The 19,821-nt window shown below is 38.0% G+C and overlaps 1 pseudogene; it reads left to right on the top strand.

Moving 5' to 3' along the window:
* Positions 1 to 19,821, top strand: part of LOC138166385 (procathepsin L pseudogene) — a 188,625-nt pseudogene that overhangs the window by 82,139 nt on the left and 86,665 nt on the right.

Below are 19,821 nucleotides of genomic sequence, written 5' to 3'. Positions count from 1 at the left end.
GAGTAAAGAAAGTAAGAATCTTGGTAATACAGACCATTTTCTTTTCTGTTTTATGCTTTTTCTCAGTAATAAAACAAAGAAGGCAAAGTTGATTGAATAAATCAATCAAGTTACCTCACATCACTTAAAGTAATAAGATGCCCTGATACCTTAATGTGATAAGAACAAGTTTCAATCAATCAGCCAATCAGATTAAGTGCAAAATGTCCTTGGATGACTTGGAGTGATGTCAACAGAAACAACAGACTGACTTAAAAAAGCAAAAACTTCCCAAAACTCAGTCATACCCTATGGATTCATCTATAAAATAGAAGAGCAATTCAGAACCCAAGACACTTAAGCATCTACAGGACATTTCAGCTTCCTGTGAGTAGTAAAGGAGGAAAGAGAATTCCAGCTAAACCAGCAGAGAAGGATTTACTTGGGAAGGAAGGGACTACTGGCTTTAGCCTTGGTCATGTCTATGGGAGGACCTTGTGGGCTTTGAGAGGTCAAGAGGATTTTGGATTTCCCTTCTTTCTATCAACATCCTTAGCCTTGTCCCCTGGCACAGCAGCAGCTGATGGCAGTGTCTCCATTAGGAGTCCAGGACACACTACCCTGCTGCTCCACAGTTCTATAAATAGATTAGGAAAAAAAAACTATACCAAACTGGAACTTCTTTAGGATAATATGTAAAAAAATTTGGAGGGAGTGAGAAGAAAGCAGGTATATTTTAAAACTAATTCTTATTGTACTACCTTGATAAATACCCCCTTTAAAAAACCACTTAAATCTGGCTGATTAAATTATTCTTAACCTATAACTATGTTGTAAATTGCACTGGTGGGAGCTCATGAGCTATAGTACTAGAAAGATATTTCCTTAACCCCTCCAGTTACCCTTAGAGCCCTGACAGAATTTGATTCACTTTGATTCACTCAAGTCATCAGGGAGAGTAGGGGTTGGGATAAGCAGTACAGATTGCTGTATGTTAAGTAGTACAAAGGCAACACATCATTTGGCTATTGTCTTGAGTAAAGCAATGACTATTCCTTTTGTATTAGAAATGATTAGGATGCAAATAATATACAACCAAGTAATTACAGGCACATTAAGCAGCTTGAGCTTGTCTTTGTCCAGGGTAAGAGGGGTCTTATTTAGTTACTCCTCACTTTTGTCCATCAACTGTAGGCCAGTCTCTGCCTTGCTGCAGTCATTCTTTGGCTACCTTAGATGTATGTCTTCTTTTCTTATTTCCATTCTGCTTCTAGCCCTAGTCTAAGTGAGAGGGTTTCACCTTGTCTTTTTGGCTACCCAGGAAGCAGATAATTCTTTGGACTTTTTCCTGAGTTCAGACTCTATTATGGATAGTTTAAATGGCAATTTCCTCCTCCCCACTACCCCAATTCTACAGAATCCTTTGAATTCATTCACTGCTTTATTCCCATCCTATTACTCATTATTCTCTAGGATAACTTGAAACCACCTCGGTCTCTTTCATCAACTACTCAACTGGGTCCCTGGTACCCTGAGTCTAATCATACCAGTTCCTTCCATCATAAGATATTGTTTACATAGAAGATACAGAAAGTGAAATTCTGGCTATACAATTTTTAGAAAAGACATATTAAATGGATTTAGAGCTAAAAGGCCCTTGGACATCACTGAGTCCACCCCTTTCATTTCATAGATGAAGAAATTAAGGCATGAGAGATTAAAGATCACAAAGCTTAAAAATGCTTAAGATTAGATTTGAAATTTGTTTTTTTTCCCTGATTCCAAGTCTGGCACACTATTTGCTATGCCACACTGCCTTCTTCATAGTGGTACTTTGATTATTATGGCACTACTGGGCTTTGACATATAGGTGCTGTTGGAAGAACTTTTGAGGCACTAAAGGAAGTCTGTTATATATTACCAAGGCCTAGCTCCACATGGAGATTTTTTTGGATGGTATCTTTCCTTTAGGCCTTTGGCAACTGGGTGGTAAGAAACTCAACATGTGTTTTAGATCCAGAAGTGAATGGATAAAATGGCCTTTGGTTAAGTCCAGGTACTTTCAACATCACATCTGGCTTCAAACATAAAACCCAACTTTAGATTCTTATTGCTATCATGGTCATAACATAAGTTGGAAGAATTTCCTGGTTGTGATAACTTAGATGGGCATAGTACTAGATACACAGGTACTGGACCTGTGATTTTATCAGTATAGGAAACTCCCAGGTAAGGAAACTGGCTCTGTCAATGTAAGTTAACACCTTATATGCATTTTATAGGCTTTAAAATTGCCTAGAGTGGGGGTCAGAGCCAAGATGGTGGATGAGAAGCAGCAATTCAGCTGAACTCTCTCAACATTCCATTCTAAACAACTGTAAATAATGACTTAAGTCAAATTTTTGAGTGGCAGAGCCAACAAAAGGTCAGAGTGGAACACTTTTCCAACCTAAGAAAACTTAAGAGGTCAGCAGGAGACATCTTTGATACTGGGGTAGAGGCCTATCTGGATCACACATGGGGACAGCTACAATGGCCATAGCAAAGGCAGCAGCTTTGGGAACTTTCAGCCCAAAGATGATAAGGAGGTCAGAAAACTGACCAGAAAGAGGCTACAGGGACCCTTTGCTGACATATAGCAAATGACAATTGGCAGTTCTGGGTTTCTGTTCCAAGACAGAGAGAAGTGCTAGTACTTGTGGCTGCAAGGGAGTAGGGGCCCTTCCTGGGTAAAGATCAGAACATAGATCATGAGACCCTATGTCTTCCAGGATCACATCATCTTGAAAGCACCCCAGAACTACCTCTGGGAACAGCAGCATGAAAAGCCTTAAGCTTAGGACAGTACCTCTCCTCCCCCAGGTGAACAGAGCCCAATTTTAACATTAAGTTCAAAATTAAGAAATAGTTTGGGGAAATGAGCAAACAATGACAACAAAAACAACAAAAAAGAACTTGACCATTAAAAGCTAAAATGGCAGGGAAGACCAAGACAAAATCAGAAGACAATAACGTGAAAAGAATTAAAACTAAAACCTCAGAGTAAAATGTTATTTGAATGCAAGCCCAACAAGAATTCCTGGAAGAGTTAAAGAAAGAGATAAGAGTGGTAGAAGAAAAATTGGGAAAAGAAATAAGAGTGATGAAAGAGAATTATGAAAAAAGAATTAATATATTGGTAAGGGGCACAAAAATAATAAAGAAAATAACATTAAAAAAACAGAATTGGCCTAATAGTAAAAGAAGCAAAAAAATTCACTGAAGCAAACAACCCTTTAAAAAAGAATTGAACAAATGGAAAAAGAGGTGCAAAAGCTCACTGAAGAAATTAATTCCTTAAAAATTAGAACTGAGTAAGTAAAAGCTAATGTCTCAAATGAGATAAGAAGAAACAATAAAACAAAGTCAAAAAAAAAGAAAAAAATAGGAGAAAATGTAAAATATCTTATTGGAAATATACCTCTCCTGGAAAACAGGTTGAGAAGTTATGAGTTAAGATTTATTGGACTGCCTGAAAATCATGATCAAAGAAAGAATGTAGACATCGCATTTCAAGAAGTAATAAAGGAAAACTGATCTAATATTTTAAATCTAGAGGGTAAAATAGAAATAGAAAGAATCTTCTCAACATCTCTTGAAAGAGATCCTAAAATGAAAAATTTCAGGAATGTTAAATCAAATACCAGAACTCCCAGGTGAAAGGGAAAATACTGCAAGCAGTCAGAAATAAGTGATTCAAATATTGTGGAGGCACATTCAGGATCACAAAAGATTTAGTGGTTTCCACATTAAGGAAATGGAGAGTTTGGGATATGATAATTCAGAAAGCAAAGAAGCTGGGATTACAACAAAGAATTACCTACCCAGAAAAATGGAGTATAATCTTTCAGAGGAAAAATGGATGTTTAATGGATGTTTTTTTTTAAATGTTTAATTTAACAGAAATGTTTAATGGAATAGAGGCCTTTCGAACATTCCTGATAAAAAATCCATTGACTAGGAAATTTGACATTCAAACACAAGACTCAAGAGAAACATTTATAGCAGCACTTTTTGTAGTAGCAAAGGATTGGAAATTAAAAGGATGTTCATGAATTGGGAAATGGCTGAATGAATTGTGGCATATAATTGTGATGGAGTATTATTGTGCTATAAGAATTTATGAAGGGGGTGACTTCATGAAAATATGGTGAGATGTATATGAACTAATGATTGAAAGTGCCATGAGAAGAACCAGGAGATCATTGTGCATAGTAACAGCAATGTTGTAATGATGATCAACTGTGAAAGACTTGGCTCCTTTGATCAAAATAAGGATCTAAGAAAATTCCAAGAAACTCATGATGAAAAAAAATGCTATTGACCTCCAGAGAGAAAACTGATGAACTCTGACTCCAAATTTAAGTATGATTTTCTCTTAATTTTTCTGACTTCTTAAAAAAATGACTAAGTTTTGCATGATTTCATATGTATAGTTGATATCATATTGCTTGTCTTCTCAGTGAGTGTGGAAGAATGTGATTGGGAGGGAGAGAATTTGGAACTCAAAGCTGAAAACTAAAATAATATTAAAAATAAATGAAACAATTCTTTAAAAATTTGCTTAGTGTACTAAGAGGTTAAGTGATCTACCTAGGGTTACACACCCATTATGTGTTAGAGATGGGAGCTGAACTCAGGTCTTTCTGGCTTAAAGATAATTTCTTTGGCTAATACTAGGCTGCATCTTGTGATAACTGGTTCTCTGAAATTCTTTTTTTTAGGATTTGATAGGAAATTACTATTCATGAATTAAAGGCAGTGAATAAGGCTAGCCTGACCTCGGGAGAAAAGGCAGGAAGATTGACATTTATGCTGCTTGATGGTAGTGGTCATTAAAGAGTGCTGAGAAGTGAGAACCCAGGAGAAGTCTTCTAAAAAGTGATGCTCAGAAAAGATTAAATGAGGAAAAGGAGTTGGCCCTGGGAATTTTTGCAATGGGACTTTATCAGAAAAGAACTATCAGTGAGAGGCAGTTTAGTTAAGCTAATCTCTTCTCAGGAGAATAGATTGGAAAAGAAAAACTTCACTCATGAGTAAGATAGTTGATTGTTCAGTACTTCCTCATAGGAGCTGGCTGCCAAAGTTACCAATAAGAGCATGAAGAAAATGGGGATTGAAGATCATGCTTCTAACAACTATGAAGGGCAAGGAAAATTTTGTAGTGACCTTCAAGGAGTGTGTGGTGTTTATCTTTCTAGCATAGATACATAATCATCTATTCCTGAAGTACAGGTTATCTTCCCAGTAGAGAGGAAGGTGAAAGGACTCAGGGAACTAATTTTCACTTTCTAGATTATCAGGGAGACTGTGTTCCTATAAAAAAATGTGAAAAAGTATTTTAAAGGAAAAACAAGGGCCAAACAATGGACTTAAGAAAGGTAGTATGAGACATCGGCCAAAGGATCATCAGATATTAGATATAGAGAAAGAAAGGGTCTTAGAACTGAAAACAAAATAGGGCCCCATTAGTTAGAGAATGGCTGAAAAATTGCATTATGAAAATGTAATGGAATATTAACACACCTTAAGAAATGACAAATGTAATGGATGACTTATCCAAAATGATACCTAGGAAAATGAATACTAGCAGGCAAGCAACTAAAATGATGTCAACAATAATATGAAAAAAAATCAACTTTGAAAGTCCTTAGAACTCTGTTCAAGGCAGCAAAAGACTGATGATGAAACATGGCTTCCATTTCTTGATAGAATGGCAAAGTACCCAATAGACAGATTGAAATATGCATTCTCAGACATGACCAACGTGTTAATGCTGTATTCTACAGATTTGCTACAAGGGAGGGATTCTTCAGGGCAGGAATGGTGGTAGTAGTAATTTATGGTTGAGTAATAGCTATGCCAAAAAAGAGAATGAAAAACAACTTTTTAAAAGAGTGAACAAAAGAAAACAAAAAAGATATAGAAATAATAAAATGGAAAACAAGTTTACAAATAGCATAGCGAGGAATCCAATTAAGACAACATCTCAAGACCATGAAGGATAATGAAAAGGCACAAAATGCTAAAAGAAATGGGGCAAGATTTTGAAAACATTTTTTCAATGAATAACAATGAAACTACCCCATTTGTCCTATCCTTCCCCCCAATATCAAAGTCCCTCAAAAGCTTCCTGAAATGAAACTGATGAATACAAAGGTGGGAAAAGAATCTGGACCAGTCCAGAGGATATTTGTGATAGAGGTAACTCAGTTTTGAGACTGCTGAGGAATTAAAAGAGGGGAACATCCCAATGGGATCGGGGGGAAAAGAAATCACAGTATTGTAACCAAGAAAACGGGATTCAGGGTATGACAAGAATTCCTAACCCAAGAGGGAGGTATATCAGTATGGTGAAGAAGAAAGAGTACTGGATTTGGCATTTGAGGATCTATGTTCAAATGTTGACTTTACTACTTAATCTCTGTGTGACTTTAGGCCAGTCACTTAACCTCTCTGGTCCTTAGTTTTCTCACTTGTGAAATGAGGAAATTAGATGAGATGACCTTCAATGTCCCTTTCAACTCTAACCCAAGACAGATATGCCTGTTTTCTTTGCAAGCAATCTCTATGATGGTGTAAAAATGGGAGCAAGTTCACATGTTGTTGAAAGTCTTCAGTCTCAGTTAAAACTGTAGGAAGGAGAAATTATGCACTTACAGATGGAAATTGGAAATCTGGAAAAAAAATAAAACCTCAATCCATAATGATTCAGAAAGATGAACTCTTAAGATAAAGGCCGAACTAAACTCTGATGAAAAGTAGTTTTGAAGAACATCAAAGGAAATATTGAATGTGTAGATGCAGAATTATAGTAACTTTTATTTTATTAAAATATCAAAATGTGATTTTCTTATAGAAAAAAGATTAATTTTCACATATATTGACAATACCATTGCTAAAAATTTGAGAAAGGAACAGGCAAGCTTTTGTAAGCAGTATTATGCAGCTGTCCATATATTTACTATCAGCATAATTGGCTAAAATAGATCCTACTTTTGCTTATTAACTATAAAATCAAGCATTTGATTTGGTAGAATAAAACACCATCTTATCCTCTTGTTCAATGTATCTTCTATGGACATGGTACATGTTAAGTTTATAAAAAATTCCTTGAAAGATACCACAGAAAAAAATTTACATCTGATATCACTCTCAACATTAATGAGATTTCTGCCATTGGGAGACCAATGATTACCAACAGTGTTTGCCACTTTTAAGCCCAATCTAAATGCAATAGGTATCCCCCAAAGCCCTCTAGCATTTGTGGGTGAAATTGTGCTGGTTGTACCAAGCACCAAACACATAAGAGAATCTTAAATTGGACTCATAATCATTTAAGAGAGTCCAACCTAAGAATCTACACAGGAAAAACCAAATGGATGAAGTCAGTCAGTCAACTAGCATTTATTAAGTGCCTACTTTACTGTTCTAGGCACTGTGAAAATTGCTGGGGATACAAAGCAAGATAATAAAGTTCCTGGTATCCAAGAATTCAGTTTAATAGGGGAATCAACATGCGAACATCTATGTACCAATAAAATATATACAGGATAAATTGGGGGTAGTTACAGAGGAAGGGCATTAAGATTAAGGAGAAATGAGAAAGAGTGCTTGCAGAAGGTGGAGCTTTAACTGAGACTTGAAGGAAGCTAGAAAAATCAGGATGCAGAAATAAGGAGAGACAGAAATCTAGTCATGGGGGCAGACAGCTAAAATGCTAGGAGTCTGGAGTTGGAGTGTTAGGTGTGGGGAACATCAAGGAAGTGGCTAGGACATGCAGTAGATAGAGTGCTGTGCCTCGGACACTTACTAACTTTGTCGCCTTGAGTAAGTCACTTAACTCTGTTTGCCTCAGTTTCCTCATCTGTAAAATGAGCTGGAGAAGGAAATATTAAACCACTCTAGTATCTTTACCAAGAAAACCCCAAATGGGTTCATGAAGAGTAGGACATGAGCGAAAAACAACTGAACAAGAAACAGCTGAAGTATCAGTGGATCTAAGAGTATGTAGATGGGAGTAAGATGTAAGAAGACTGGAAAAGTAGACCATACTGGGTAATTAATAGATCTGAATGGTAAATATGAATAAAAATGCGCACTTTTCCAAACTGGGATATACTATTAATGGATGTTAAACCGATATAGATGGTTTATCAGTACATATATATTAGATGGAGGTTATAAGTGAACAATGACCTGGGTTCAAAATTGACTAGGAGAAAGTGAACTAGATTGTATAAGGCATATAATGCAGTACTTTGAATGGTCCCAAAGCAAAACTCCATCTTATTAACAATACTAGTCTTTGGTTGATTCTATGTCATTATCAATCATGGGATACCATAATATATGAGAAATAAAAATTTGGGGGGGGTCACCAAGAAGGCCATGGTGGGTTTTAATGTTCTGTAGTGTATTTGTGAATATAGTGTGTGTACAAAAAGTATAACAGGGATGCATGCTCAGAAAATAAGATAGGCCAGTCTAGGGGTGGGGAACCTGCAGCCCTGGGGTCACATTTGGTCCTCTAGGTCCTCAAGTGTAGCCCTTTGACTGAATCCAAACTTCACAGAACAAATCCCCTTAATAAAAGGATTTGTTCTGTAAAACTTGGACTCAGTCAAAGGGCCACACCCAGAGACCTAGAATGCCACATGTGGCCTCAAGATTTCAAGTTCCCCATCCCTGTACCTATCATATAGTGAGAGTGATGGAATGACAAATTGAATGGTTCCTGTGTGTTGTATTGGTACTCATGGAATATCAAGCTATTTAGAGGAAGTTCCCTAGCATAGTGGTAGGTGGGATTTGAACCTTGCCTTCTGACACTGAAGCCAGTGTTATTTTTAGTGTCCCACACTGTCCTCTTGGGGGAAATAAATGCTTCTGCTAAGGTCTGAAATTCAGGTAACATTCTTCCAATTTTAACAAACATTTTAATCATCTGTGACATCCAGGGCACAACCATGTTTATGGTCATTGAGAGGTCAGGATAATAGGTTGTTTAGCTTCTTGTCTGGCTGAATTGGTCTTTCTTCATTATAGTGGACTCTAACTCCCACTTCAATGAACTTTCCAAATATTGCTCCATCACATCACTGGGAAACATCACCAGAATCTTTCATTGCACAAGAAGCTATGCCAGAGGTAAGCATGTCCAAGAGTGGACCACAAATATCCTCCAAGGCTTTTGGATCATTGGTTATTAATTGAGTGCTGACAGTGTATTCAACTCTGCAAAACAAGCAAGAAGGAACATTCTCTACCTTCTGGGTTGGCAATGTGAGTCAGCTGAAATGTAGACTAAAGTAACGTGGCCATCACACTTAAAAGTGGGAGCTGCTTTAACCTTACAGTCAAAATGTTTCTGACACCCTTCAGTTGCACAACTGTGACCTAAAGGTGTCAATGGCATGTATTTTTCAGAAGTGTTTTGAAAAGGAAAAGATTTTTGCTTGGTGAAGAAGAAAATCCTTCTTTCCCCATCTCAACCACAGCCAGCATTAATTGTAAATGCAATTTCTTTCCTTAATAGATAGAAGTAGGAATCAATCTGGAGAGTAACTCTGGACATGGATTTTATTCCTCAAGAGGATTGTGGATAGATAGCCTGGAGATTTGAATATCCCTTACACATGATTTAAATTGTTTCTAGATGGAACTGAAGTTCAAACTATATTCTGTAGTAAGGTGTCATTGAGAGTTTATCAATCCTAACAGACTTAGGCTTAATAGTGAAGAATAAATGAATGAATTAAAAAATATTTATTAAATGCCTTGTGTCAGTCACAGTGCTGAGTGCTAGAGTGGCTCCTTTGCTAAATTTGACAACTGATGCATCCAAGATTCTTTCTTCTCCCTTCCTCCCAAACCATTTCTCCTCCCAATCCTTCCAAGCTGATGGATGCTGCCTCTCCCAAGAATAGGAATGTGAGCAAATTCAGAGAAGAAGAGGCGAATTTTAATACATTATCCTATGGAGAACTCATGGGACGGTATGTAATGGGATGAATAGGCATGAACGATATTAATTGCAGCAATTTCCTAACCCCTCTGCCATTCAAGTTGGACTCATTTTTCCTTTAAAAATCATTTAGACTGGGGTGGGAAACCTGTAGCCTCAAAGACACATATAGCCTTTTAGGTCTTTGGGAACAGTCTTTTGACTGAGTCCAAGTTTTACAGAACAAGTCTTGTTTATTAAAGGAATTTGTTTTGTGAAGTTTGGATTCAGTCCAAGGGCCACACTTGAGGACCTCTAGAGGGCCATGTATGGCCTTGAGGCCACAGGTTCCCCTGATTTAAACCATCCTTGAGTTTTATTTAGCTCAGAGGATGAAAGGATCAGACTGTTTACATCATTTGCTGGTCATCTGTATGCAAAATAGCCAATGGAGATTCAAAGTGTACTCTGAACCTTGTTTGGTGAATCACCATGGGTAATTTGGTCAAGCAAGATAGCTTGAAGGATCCCAAGGCCTAGCCTTGTTGAATGTTCTTATGCTCTGGTTAAGTAAATCTTTTTCTTCACTGTTGAATGATCTCTGAGTATTTCATTTTGTTCCAGTGTTGAATCTAAGCTACCAGGGACAGGCCTGAGGAAGCTGTGACCCAAAACAATTGGCATAGTCTGGCAAGTTTGGAGCATAACTAGCTTTTTCAAGTGGGGGATGTACGATGCAGATGAAGCAACCCAGATTGGCCCTCATATTTCCGGTGGTACTTTTAGGATGCCTCTAGGGATTGTGGTTGCTTATTGTGAACCATTCTACCCCTGTGTCTGACCCTCCTCCCTCTGCACTTCTGGGAGGTTAGATGGTAAGCTGATTGTGGTCATTCATCAAGAAAAATTGGAGTAAATTGTGTCTTATGTCCTCCAGCTGTGTTGGACTTTCCAATCTGGCCATTGAAGCCTCTTCCCAGTTCTTTCTCAGACCTGGAGCATCTCTTTAGAACTCAGCTTACTCTTAAAATACCCTGAAAGAGCTGAATTTTGGAGGATGGAAAAAGATTTTTCTCTTATTAGAAAAGAGCAAATTCAGAAAAAAAAAAACCAGTTGTGCTTAGCCCATTCTGGGACTGGATGCTTTTGTATTACTAATGGTTATCATCACCCAGTTTACTAAGAGGAGGCTTCCTGAAAAGGGGCCCATCCAAGCTTTAAGTGAGTTGTATTCATGTAAACTATTTTTTATAGCGATCGGGGTTAAGTAACTTGCTCAAGGTTACATGGCCAGTTATTTCTGGGTGTGGTGCTAAGTATCTGAGCCTGGATTCGATCCCCAAGTCATCCCGGCACTGGGGCCGGTGCTCTTACTTGCTGAGCCACCTGGCTGCCCCTGTAAACTATTTTTTAAACTGGCTTTTGGAAATGACCATGCAGCTGAATCTATATTCCTATAATTGTATATGAAACTAGTCACCCATTGAGGATAGCATAAAGACCTCAACCTTGAAAGAATGCAAATCAAGACAGACCCCTGGAATTTTAGGATTGTAACAACAGCACTGAAATTACTATTCGAGTGTGGTTCATTTTTTAATTCAGAATTTGAGAGATCAACTACAGTTTTGTAACCTGGATTTTGCTATGATTCATTGGTACAAGCCATTGAGGTGAACCTTCAAAAGTACAATGTTAAATTGTCCCCAGAAACATTTCTGGAATTGGGGATATAGATGACTGTGCCAATCACTTCCTATTTAATTAGTGAAGGGTGGGGGATGCTGCATTAATTTTAAAAATTTCTGCTTCTACCACCAAAGTGTAACCTGTGAAATAATGTAAATAAACTATTATTTGTCAAACTCAAGTAGAGATGGGGGAGGGGTGTCACTACACCATACACAAATATCCCTGTAGGTTGCATATTGAATTAGAAAATCACAAATTGATATTTTATATGTTTTATTGTATTTTTGTTTATTTTAAAAAATATTTCCCATTTACATTTTTATCAGGTTTAGGCCCCACTCGGAGTGTTTTGGGCTATAGGTGGTCTACAGGGCATGTGTTTGACATCTCTTCCTTAGAGTTTCCACACAGAACTCAGGCCCCATTTCTTCAGCAGCAATGTTTCTGCTTGCATATGGGAAATAGAGTACATGCATGGACCTAGGGGAATCTCTGGCTTTGTTGCTTTTAGAGTTTAGTCTTTTCCCTAGCACTAGAGGGCAGAGTTAGGGACCAGGAGTAGCATCACCCACAATGCTTCTGCTGAACACAGGACAGCAGTGGTCCCATGGGCCTATGGCCATTTTTTGAGTAGTGGGGCAAAGTCAGGCCTGTTATAATGGGCAGAGGCAGGTCCAAGCGGTGATAGTGTGGTAGTGCCCTTCTTCTGGCATAGAGGGTAACACCTGACAGCATGGTCAGCAGGCAGAGCAATAAGGAAGGGAGAAGCGGGCACAGACATGAGCCTCAGGGATACTGGACAGACTTGTACCCAGACAACCCCCAGCCTTGGGCAATCTATTCAAAGAATTTATACCCCATCCAAGCCTGAAGAGAACACAATGACTGCCCTGCTATGGTGGGCTCTTAGTCCAATCTCATTATCAGCAGTATCCTTTAAGAGACTAAACTTTTTAAAATCGGGACTTTAGAGAAAGGAGGGAACTCTGGATCTCCCCAAATCATTGGTTATTAATAATTAACAATGGTTGTCTTTGCAACTGTCAGTTCCCACTCTTCTGCCAACTGAGTTGCCACTGCTACTGAGAGCTTCTCCATTGTCTGCTGGCCCTAGGGCCCAAGTCTGTGCCCATTGTCCACTGCTGTCCCCTGACACTAGGCCTTACAAATGTGCTCACTGTGCCTCCCCCAAATCCCTGACCAAAACCCCTAGAGCCCATGCCTTTGCCTACTGCCATCCCCCACTTGCCTGCCCATTTAATCCAGAGTCATACTGCATTATGTAATGTTAAATTAACCATTTATCTGTGTTTATATCATCTTCCTGCTTCAGAGACTGAAACTCTGATGGGCTGGCCATATTGTTCAAATGCCAAACATCTGCTTGCCAAAAAAGATTGTTTTACGGAGGACTCACACAGGGCAAGCATTCACATGGTGATCAGAGGAAGTGATACAAGGACACTTATGGTCTCTCTCATGAACTTAGGAATTGATTGTGTGACATGGGAGACAATGGCACAGGACTGATCAGCATGACGTGCCCACATCAGAGAAGGTTCTGTGCTCTATGGGTGAAGCAGAATTGAAACAGCTCAAAGGAAATACAGGATACCCATGTTTAGAGAATTCACCCCCAAATGTTCACATGGATTATTTATGCCCGAGCTGTGGTAGAGCATTCTGACCTTGTATTGGTCTGATCAGCCACAGTCAGACACATTGAAACTTGACTTTAGCATAGTGATGTCATTTTGGTCCTCTCTGAAAACAAAGCACAACAACCAACCAACCATGTCTTCCTCCTATAGGAATGGAACCCCCTTGAGGTCAGGTAATATATTTTTTCTAAACCTTATATTCCCTGCAGAGGTCAACAGTAGGTGCTTTAATACATGTTTATTGTGTTATTTTGCATTTTGGATATAAAAAAAGAATTTAGAATTATTATATGATAAATGAAGGTCACTGACCACAAAATTCTCTTATTGGATGATTTATTTTCACCAGAAATCAAGTATAAATTCTGAATTTCAAAAACAAAAGAATAAAGATTTCCCAGGCCAAATGTAAGCTTGTATTACAGAGCAAGGATTGAGCAGCTGTTGATGGAAGTTCCCCTCCTTGAAACAAAAGCCTTGTGACTTCTGGCCACTCAATGAAGAGATTTAAGACATGTTCATCTGTGCAGTGTTGGCCAAGAATCTGTTGCAGTAAAAGAAAAACTCCACAAATAATTTGAACTGTTTTGTGGAGCAATTTACTGCTTAGCTGAGGCTTTCCTTTTCTCCTCAATGTAGGTTCTCCAGGTTCCTCAGGACCCAAATCAAACCAAATACTGAACTCTCATTATCAAAAGTCATATTTAGTTCATTTTGCATTGAGTTTTAAGCCTTCCTCTATCTCTACCTTATAAGACCAAACTATTTTAAAGCTTTTTCTTGATATCGCCTGGGATAAAAATACTCTGGTCTCTGTAAATGTCAAGGTATTTAAGATATGGTTGTTGGAAGATACCATCTCAGAGGCCTTTCCAAGTAACAAGATGGCTTTTTGGATGGTTTACATTTTGAAGTTTCCCTCCAAAGGTATGGGTACTGAAGAAATTTACTTTGGCATATACTTCAACACAGGCCCTTTCCAATAGAAAAGCCTGAGGTCTGTGAACTTAAAGAAATTGATAACAGTATTTCAATACGTTTTATTTCTTTTGTAATATTATGTATTTTATTTTATGGATTTAAAAATATTATTCTGAGAAGTGGTGCTAGGTTTCATTAAACTGCCAAATGGGTCCATGACACACAGAAATGTCAAGAACCTCTTTTATAAACAACAATAACTTAGGATACTACAAGTCTTAAGATAACATATGAGATTCTCAATCTCTCTCTCTTTCCCTCCCTCCTGCTCCCCTCTCTCTCTCTCTCTCTCTCTCTCTCTCTCTCTCTCTCTCTCTCTCCCTCTTTCTCTCTACACACACACACACACACACCAGAATGATCTCCAAAGCAAGTTCAGTAGATTTGGATAGTTCCAAATGGGGGAAAAGGAGAAATAATATGGTTTTGGATAATTTACAATTCCTTCAGTGGCAGTAAATCATTTCTATTCCATTTCTAGATTTATTTGTATGGTTTTTTTTGTTTGTTTTAGAAATGAAAACAACCAGTTCCTATGTGGGTAAGCAAACCTTGCTTTCTAATTTCATTTCAGCAAGTCAACCCTGTTGATTCAGTGTCCTGAATTTCTTAGTGTCCTCCTGACTCAATAATATATGTTCTGAAGATTCACTCAGTGCCTTCTCTGTGAACTTCCTTTATTTCTTTAAACCGGAAAAAGAGTTGGGTACTTGGTCTTGTAGCATAGGCACAATATGAATATCAACTTTTTTCTTTCTGTCATTACTTAAATCAAGTATTAGTAGTTCTGTTCTCTGGAGTTTTAAAGTCAGGTCTTTTGTATAAGGATTCACTGGTGGGAAGTACCATTTTCCAATACAGCAAGAAATTGCATTGCAAAAGGATTCTATATTCTAAGTTCATTCCTTCTTTTCAGATTTTTTGGGGGGTGGTGAGTGGGGAGTGAAGAAACTAAACTATTTCTATCATTTTATTAGAATAGTGTATGCCACAGAAGGAAACTCCTTCTACCAATGCAAACCAGCTGTTGCTTTGTATCTAATGGTCTTAGTGAGTTAATTAGAGCATGGAGAAGATAGAGGACTGTAAGTAGTATTGTCTAGGTGGGACTTGAGCTCAAGTCTTTCTGACTCCAAGCTCAGGTATCTATATAACTGATCAAAAGGGATTTCGTAAGCTGCTATGTTGTACCAGAAAGTGGTACTTGAACTGAGCCTTAGTTGAAATTAAAGTTTCTAAGAATGCATTCTAAGTATTTGGGGCATCAAGTGCAAGGGCATGAGGAATGAAGATGGAGTCTTACGTATGAGGAAGAGTAAGAAGTCTAATTTAGCTGTGGTAGTGTTCATGAATGGTAATAATGGCAGTTAGATTAAGGCCAGATTGTGAAGGGCTTTAAAGGTAAAATGGAGGAATTCATTTGTTCCTAGAAATGAACCATTGGTGTTTATTGATTGGAGAGTGACATGTTAGAAAAATCACATTGGTAGCAATGTACAGAATAGATTGGAATGGAGAGCAAATGGAAGTAGGGAGAGCAAGTAAGAGTAGGGAGTAATCCTGGTGAAAGGTGATGAGCTTGGCTGGGGAGAAGGGGACACAAAAGAGAGATAACATGAAGGTAGAGCTATACAGTGTGTGTGTGTCTGTGTGTGTGTGTGTGTGTGTGTGTGTGTGAAGTCAGTGTATGTAAAAAAGAAGTAAAGAATGATGAATTTTGAAGCCAGGGTAACTGGAAAGGCAAAGATGCCCTCTACCAAAACAGAGAAGTTCAAAACAGGGATAAGTTTGGGGAGACATAATGATTTCAGTTTTGAGTTTTTGACATGCCACTCCTTTGCCATAAGTAGCAAGGAACTTTAATTCAGGGAAAGGCAAGTGCCAGGCAAGTCAATCCACTATCACCATATTGATGTATTATCTCTCTTTAAACCCTGATGGGGACAGCCTAGGACCCTGAAGGCAAGGGCGTTGGGAATCGTGGTAATTTATCAGACCTGCTCTCAGTCAACCCTTAGAGAAATAAGTGAGGGAAGAAACCAATGGTATGTTGGTAAATATTTAACAACTGGGGAAAAAAAAAGGACACATGGTGCACTTTTAAGTTCAATATATTTTATTAACATTTTCTAAATCACTTTCTTTAATCCAGACAATTAACAAAGCAATGCATCAAAGGCTTGATTTATAGCATTTGCTGATTTCCAAGGCATAAGTATTCACACTGAAAATGTAGCAGGCCAACCAGCCCTACCAACTGCCAACCATCTGCCACACAGAGGGCAGGTAAACCAACCTAGCTGAAGCAGGACAGGACCGTGAGGGAAGCCATGGGGCAGCACGTGCCAGGAGAGTCAACCCACCATCACCACCTTGACTGACATTTCCCCTCAAAGCCTGAGCCCAGGAGCCCTGGGAGTAGTGACATTAAATAAATGCTGTTCAAGATGAGGCATTAACATCTGCTTCTCTGTAACACCCTAAGGACCATGAGATTTTCCATCTGACTTGCAGCTGAAACTTTCCATATGTTTTGTCTTTCCTCTTTTAGAATGTGAACTCCTTGAGAGCAGGGACTGTCTTCCTTTCTCTTCATATCCCCAGCACTTAGCACAGTATTTTACATATAGTAAGTACTTAATAAACGCATGTTCACTCAACTCATACACTGGTTATTTCTGCTACTTTCAAATACATGACCTGTAAGAACATTAGTGTATGGTCAGGTGGTTATCATCAACAGTGAGGGTTAAAATACTCAGTTAAATCTTCTTCAAGAGACTGTTAATAGTGTAGAAAAGGGTGTGTGTGTGTGTGTGTGTGTGTGTGCATGCGCGCGTGCACACAGTATCTATCTGATACTTTTGTAACCATAAATATGATTGGAATGTTTTAGGAAATTATTTCTACTATTTTCATGGTCAATTTGATCATTATGTTGTTTGCAGCTTGGCTGAACAAACATTCTTTATTTCCTTCTGAAAACATTTCTTAATAGATGGATTGGAAGAAACTTAAAGGGAATGTGTTGATAGTTAACTGTACTGGCAACACATATTAGAAGTGTTTAAAGTCATTTCATTGAAACTGATTCAGATAGCACCAAGGTTATTTTTTTATGATGAAAATTCACTTTATCTGCATCATTCCTTCATTAGAAAACTCTGCCTTTAATTTGGTTAAATTAAGTCCCCACTCCTCCAACATCAAATCAAAGTTCCAACTGCTTTGAAGTAGTCACTTTGATAAATAAATAAATCACTTAACACAATATGAAATTAACCTGGATCTCATTAATAAAGGAATAACCGACCACAGTACAAAGAACACTTGACATTTCTGGGTGGGCATATGCTAAGAGATTCTGGTCTCTAACAGCTGATACTCATACAGTCCTTGAAGATGTGTAAAGTTCTTTACATATGTTATCTCATTTGAGTCTCATTTTAGCCCTGTAAGCTGAGATATAACCAGTGACTGGTGACTAAGGCTTTCCCTCAGGGTACTAAAATTGAGAGTATTAAATACCTATACTCAGGCATAAGTAGGACATACTTAATACTAAATACTTATATAGAACTTACACTTACTCCAGGGTCAAAACAGGTTAGTTAATAGAGTTAGCAACAATAATTAATTAAAACAGGAAGCTACAAAATGACATGCATTCTTCCTTTTTCTCTGTGGCCATACCTTAGGTGGGCCCCTCCTTCATACACTTCTACCATTGCTCTCCCCTCAGAGTCCTCCTCAATAGTGGCCTCTAGGCATTCTGGGATATTAATCTTGTGGTCTCTGTCTGGGGACCTTATGGCCTGAAGTCTCTTTCCTTCCCAACACATTGCATCAGTCTTTAAGTTGATTTGAAGGTGGTTGCCTCTGGTATCAGGATTGCTGGTTATGGCTCTGCCTGTGAAGTGGGTACATGGAGAATTCTTAGCCCTGTTTTATAGATGAGACAATTAAGATTCAGAAGGTTGAAGTTACTTGCCCATGAATGCATAAATATTCACAGGTAATACACAGTACTATAGGTAATATTTGAATCCAGATCTATTCAAGTTCAGCCTTTTAAGTACTAAGCTAAATTGTTTCTCCATATAGGTCACACTCTTCTGCAAAACAGAAAAAATGAAAATCTGGATACTTATATGTATGTATCAGGTAAGTAACACACTACAAGTTTGCTTCTCTCTGTCTTTGTTTACAAAGCCAAAACTAAATTGGTATTTGGCCATGATTCGATTTATCTAGAGTCACTCAAAAGGTAATTTTATGGAGGGCAATGTGATATAGTAGAAACTTTGCATCAAGAAGGTTAAGAGACTTAACCTCTTTGACTCCCAATTTCTTCTTCTTTAAAACAGGGAGAGAAATAATGTATGTGAAATGCAGGGTATTCCAAAAGTCTTAGCACAGTTTTAACCTATTAAAGTTGCACTAAGACTTTTGGGACACCAAAAAGTTCAAACCTAAATCTAAAAACACTGTACAAACTTAAAAGTATTACTGTATATATATTCTTATGAATTAATTTTTATGAATCCAGATCATTTGGATGCCAAAGTGATTTTTTTCTTGGAAGCTTGAAGTATCTGATGTCTTCCTCCCTGTTTTCATGTCCTTAATGGTTCTCTATTTAAAGGATACAGCCTAGGTATTCTCGACCCTGTGATAGTACTGGATTCCATAGCTCTATACCACCCTCAGCCCTACCTCATTTGGGACCTAGCATAATTGAATTCACACTTGTCTCACACCTTCAACAGCTCTATCTGCATGTCTAGAGAAAAATGTTGCTCACCTTTATGGGAGAAGGAAGGGTAGAAGTGCATCAAGGAGTGACCCACCTAGGGTATGGCCATAGAATGGAATGAAGAAAGAAACCATGTCATTTGGTAGGTTCCTGTTTTAATTAATTACTGTTACTAACACTGTGTTAAACTAAATTGTTTATACCTGTGAAATGAGTATAAGTGCTGAATAAGTATTTATTGTAAGTTTCTAGATCACTGGAAAAAGACTGTCGGAGTGGGGTTGAGGGTAGGGGATACAGGAAAACAGACCCCAATGGGTTTAATCCATTGCTTCTAACCAGACTTCTTTTACGCTCTTGATGTTAATCATTATTGTTTGATCTTTAAAAAAAAAAAGAACCTTTTTTTTTTTAAATCTAACTACTTGTCCACGACTTAGAGTTCAAAGGGAAAATGAATTAGGGCATGTGTGTGCTTTATGCTTTATAGGAAAACAGTACCCTGTGAGAGGTGCCTGTGATTCTAGTCAAACAACATTATTTTGGCCTCTTGACAAAATTCCGAGTCAAAGTCACAGTGTTTTCTTTCTTTCTTTCTTTCTTTCTTTCTTTCTTTCTTTCTTTCTTTCTTTCTTTCTTTCTTTCTTTCTTTCTTTCTTTCTTTCTTTCTTTCTTTCTTTCTTTCTTTCTTTCTCTCTCTCTCTCTCTCTCTCTCTCTCTCTCTCTTTCTTTCTCTCTCTCTCTCTCTCTCTCTCTCTCTCTCTCTC

The sequence above is a fragment of the Petaurus breviceps genome, unplaced genomic scaffold (genome assembly GCF_028583685.1).
Source record: "Petaurus breviceps papuanus isolate PSGF00001 unplaced genomic scaffold, PetGlider_PUasm1.0 126, whole genome shotgun sequence".
NCBI lineage: Eukaryota > Metazoa > Chordata > Mammalia > Diprotodontia > Petauridae > Petaurus > Petaurus breviceps.
The sequence above is the reverse complement of the archived record's forward strand: the minus strand, read 5'-3'. Positions and strand labels throughout refer to the sequence as shown.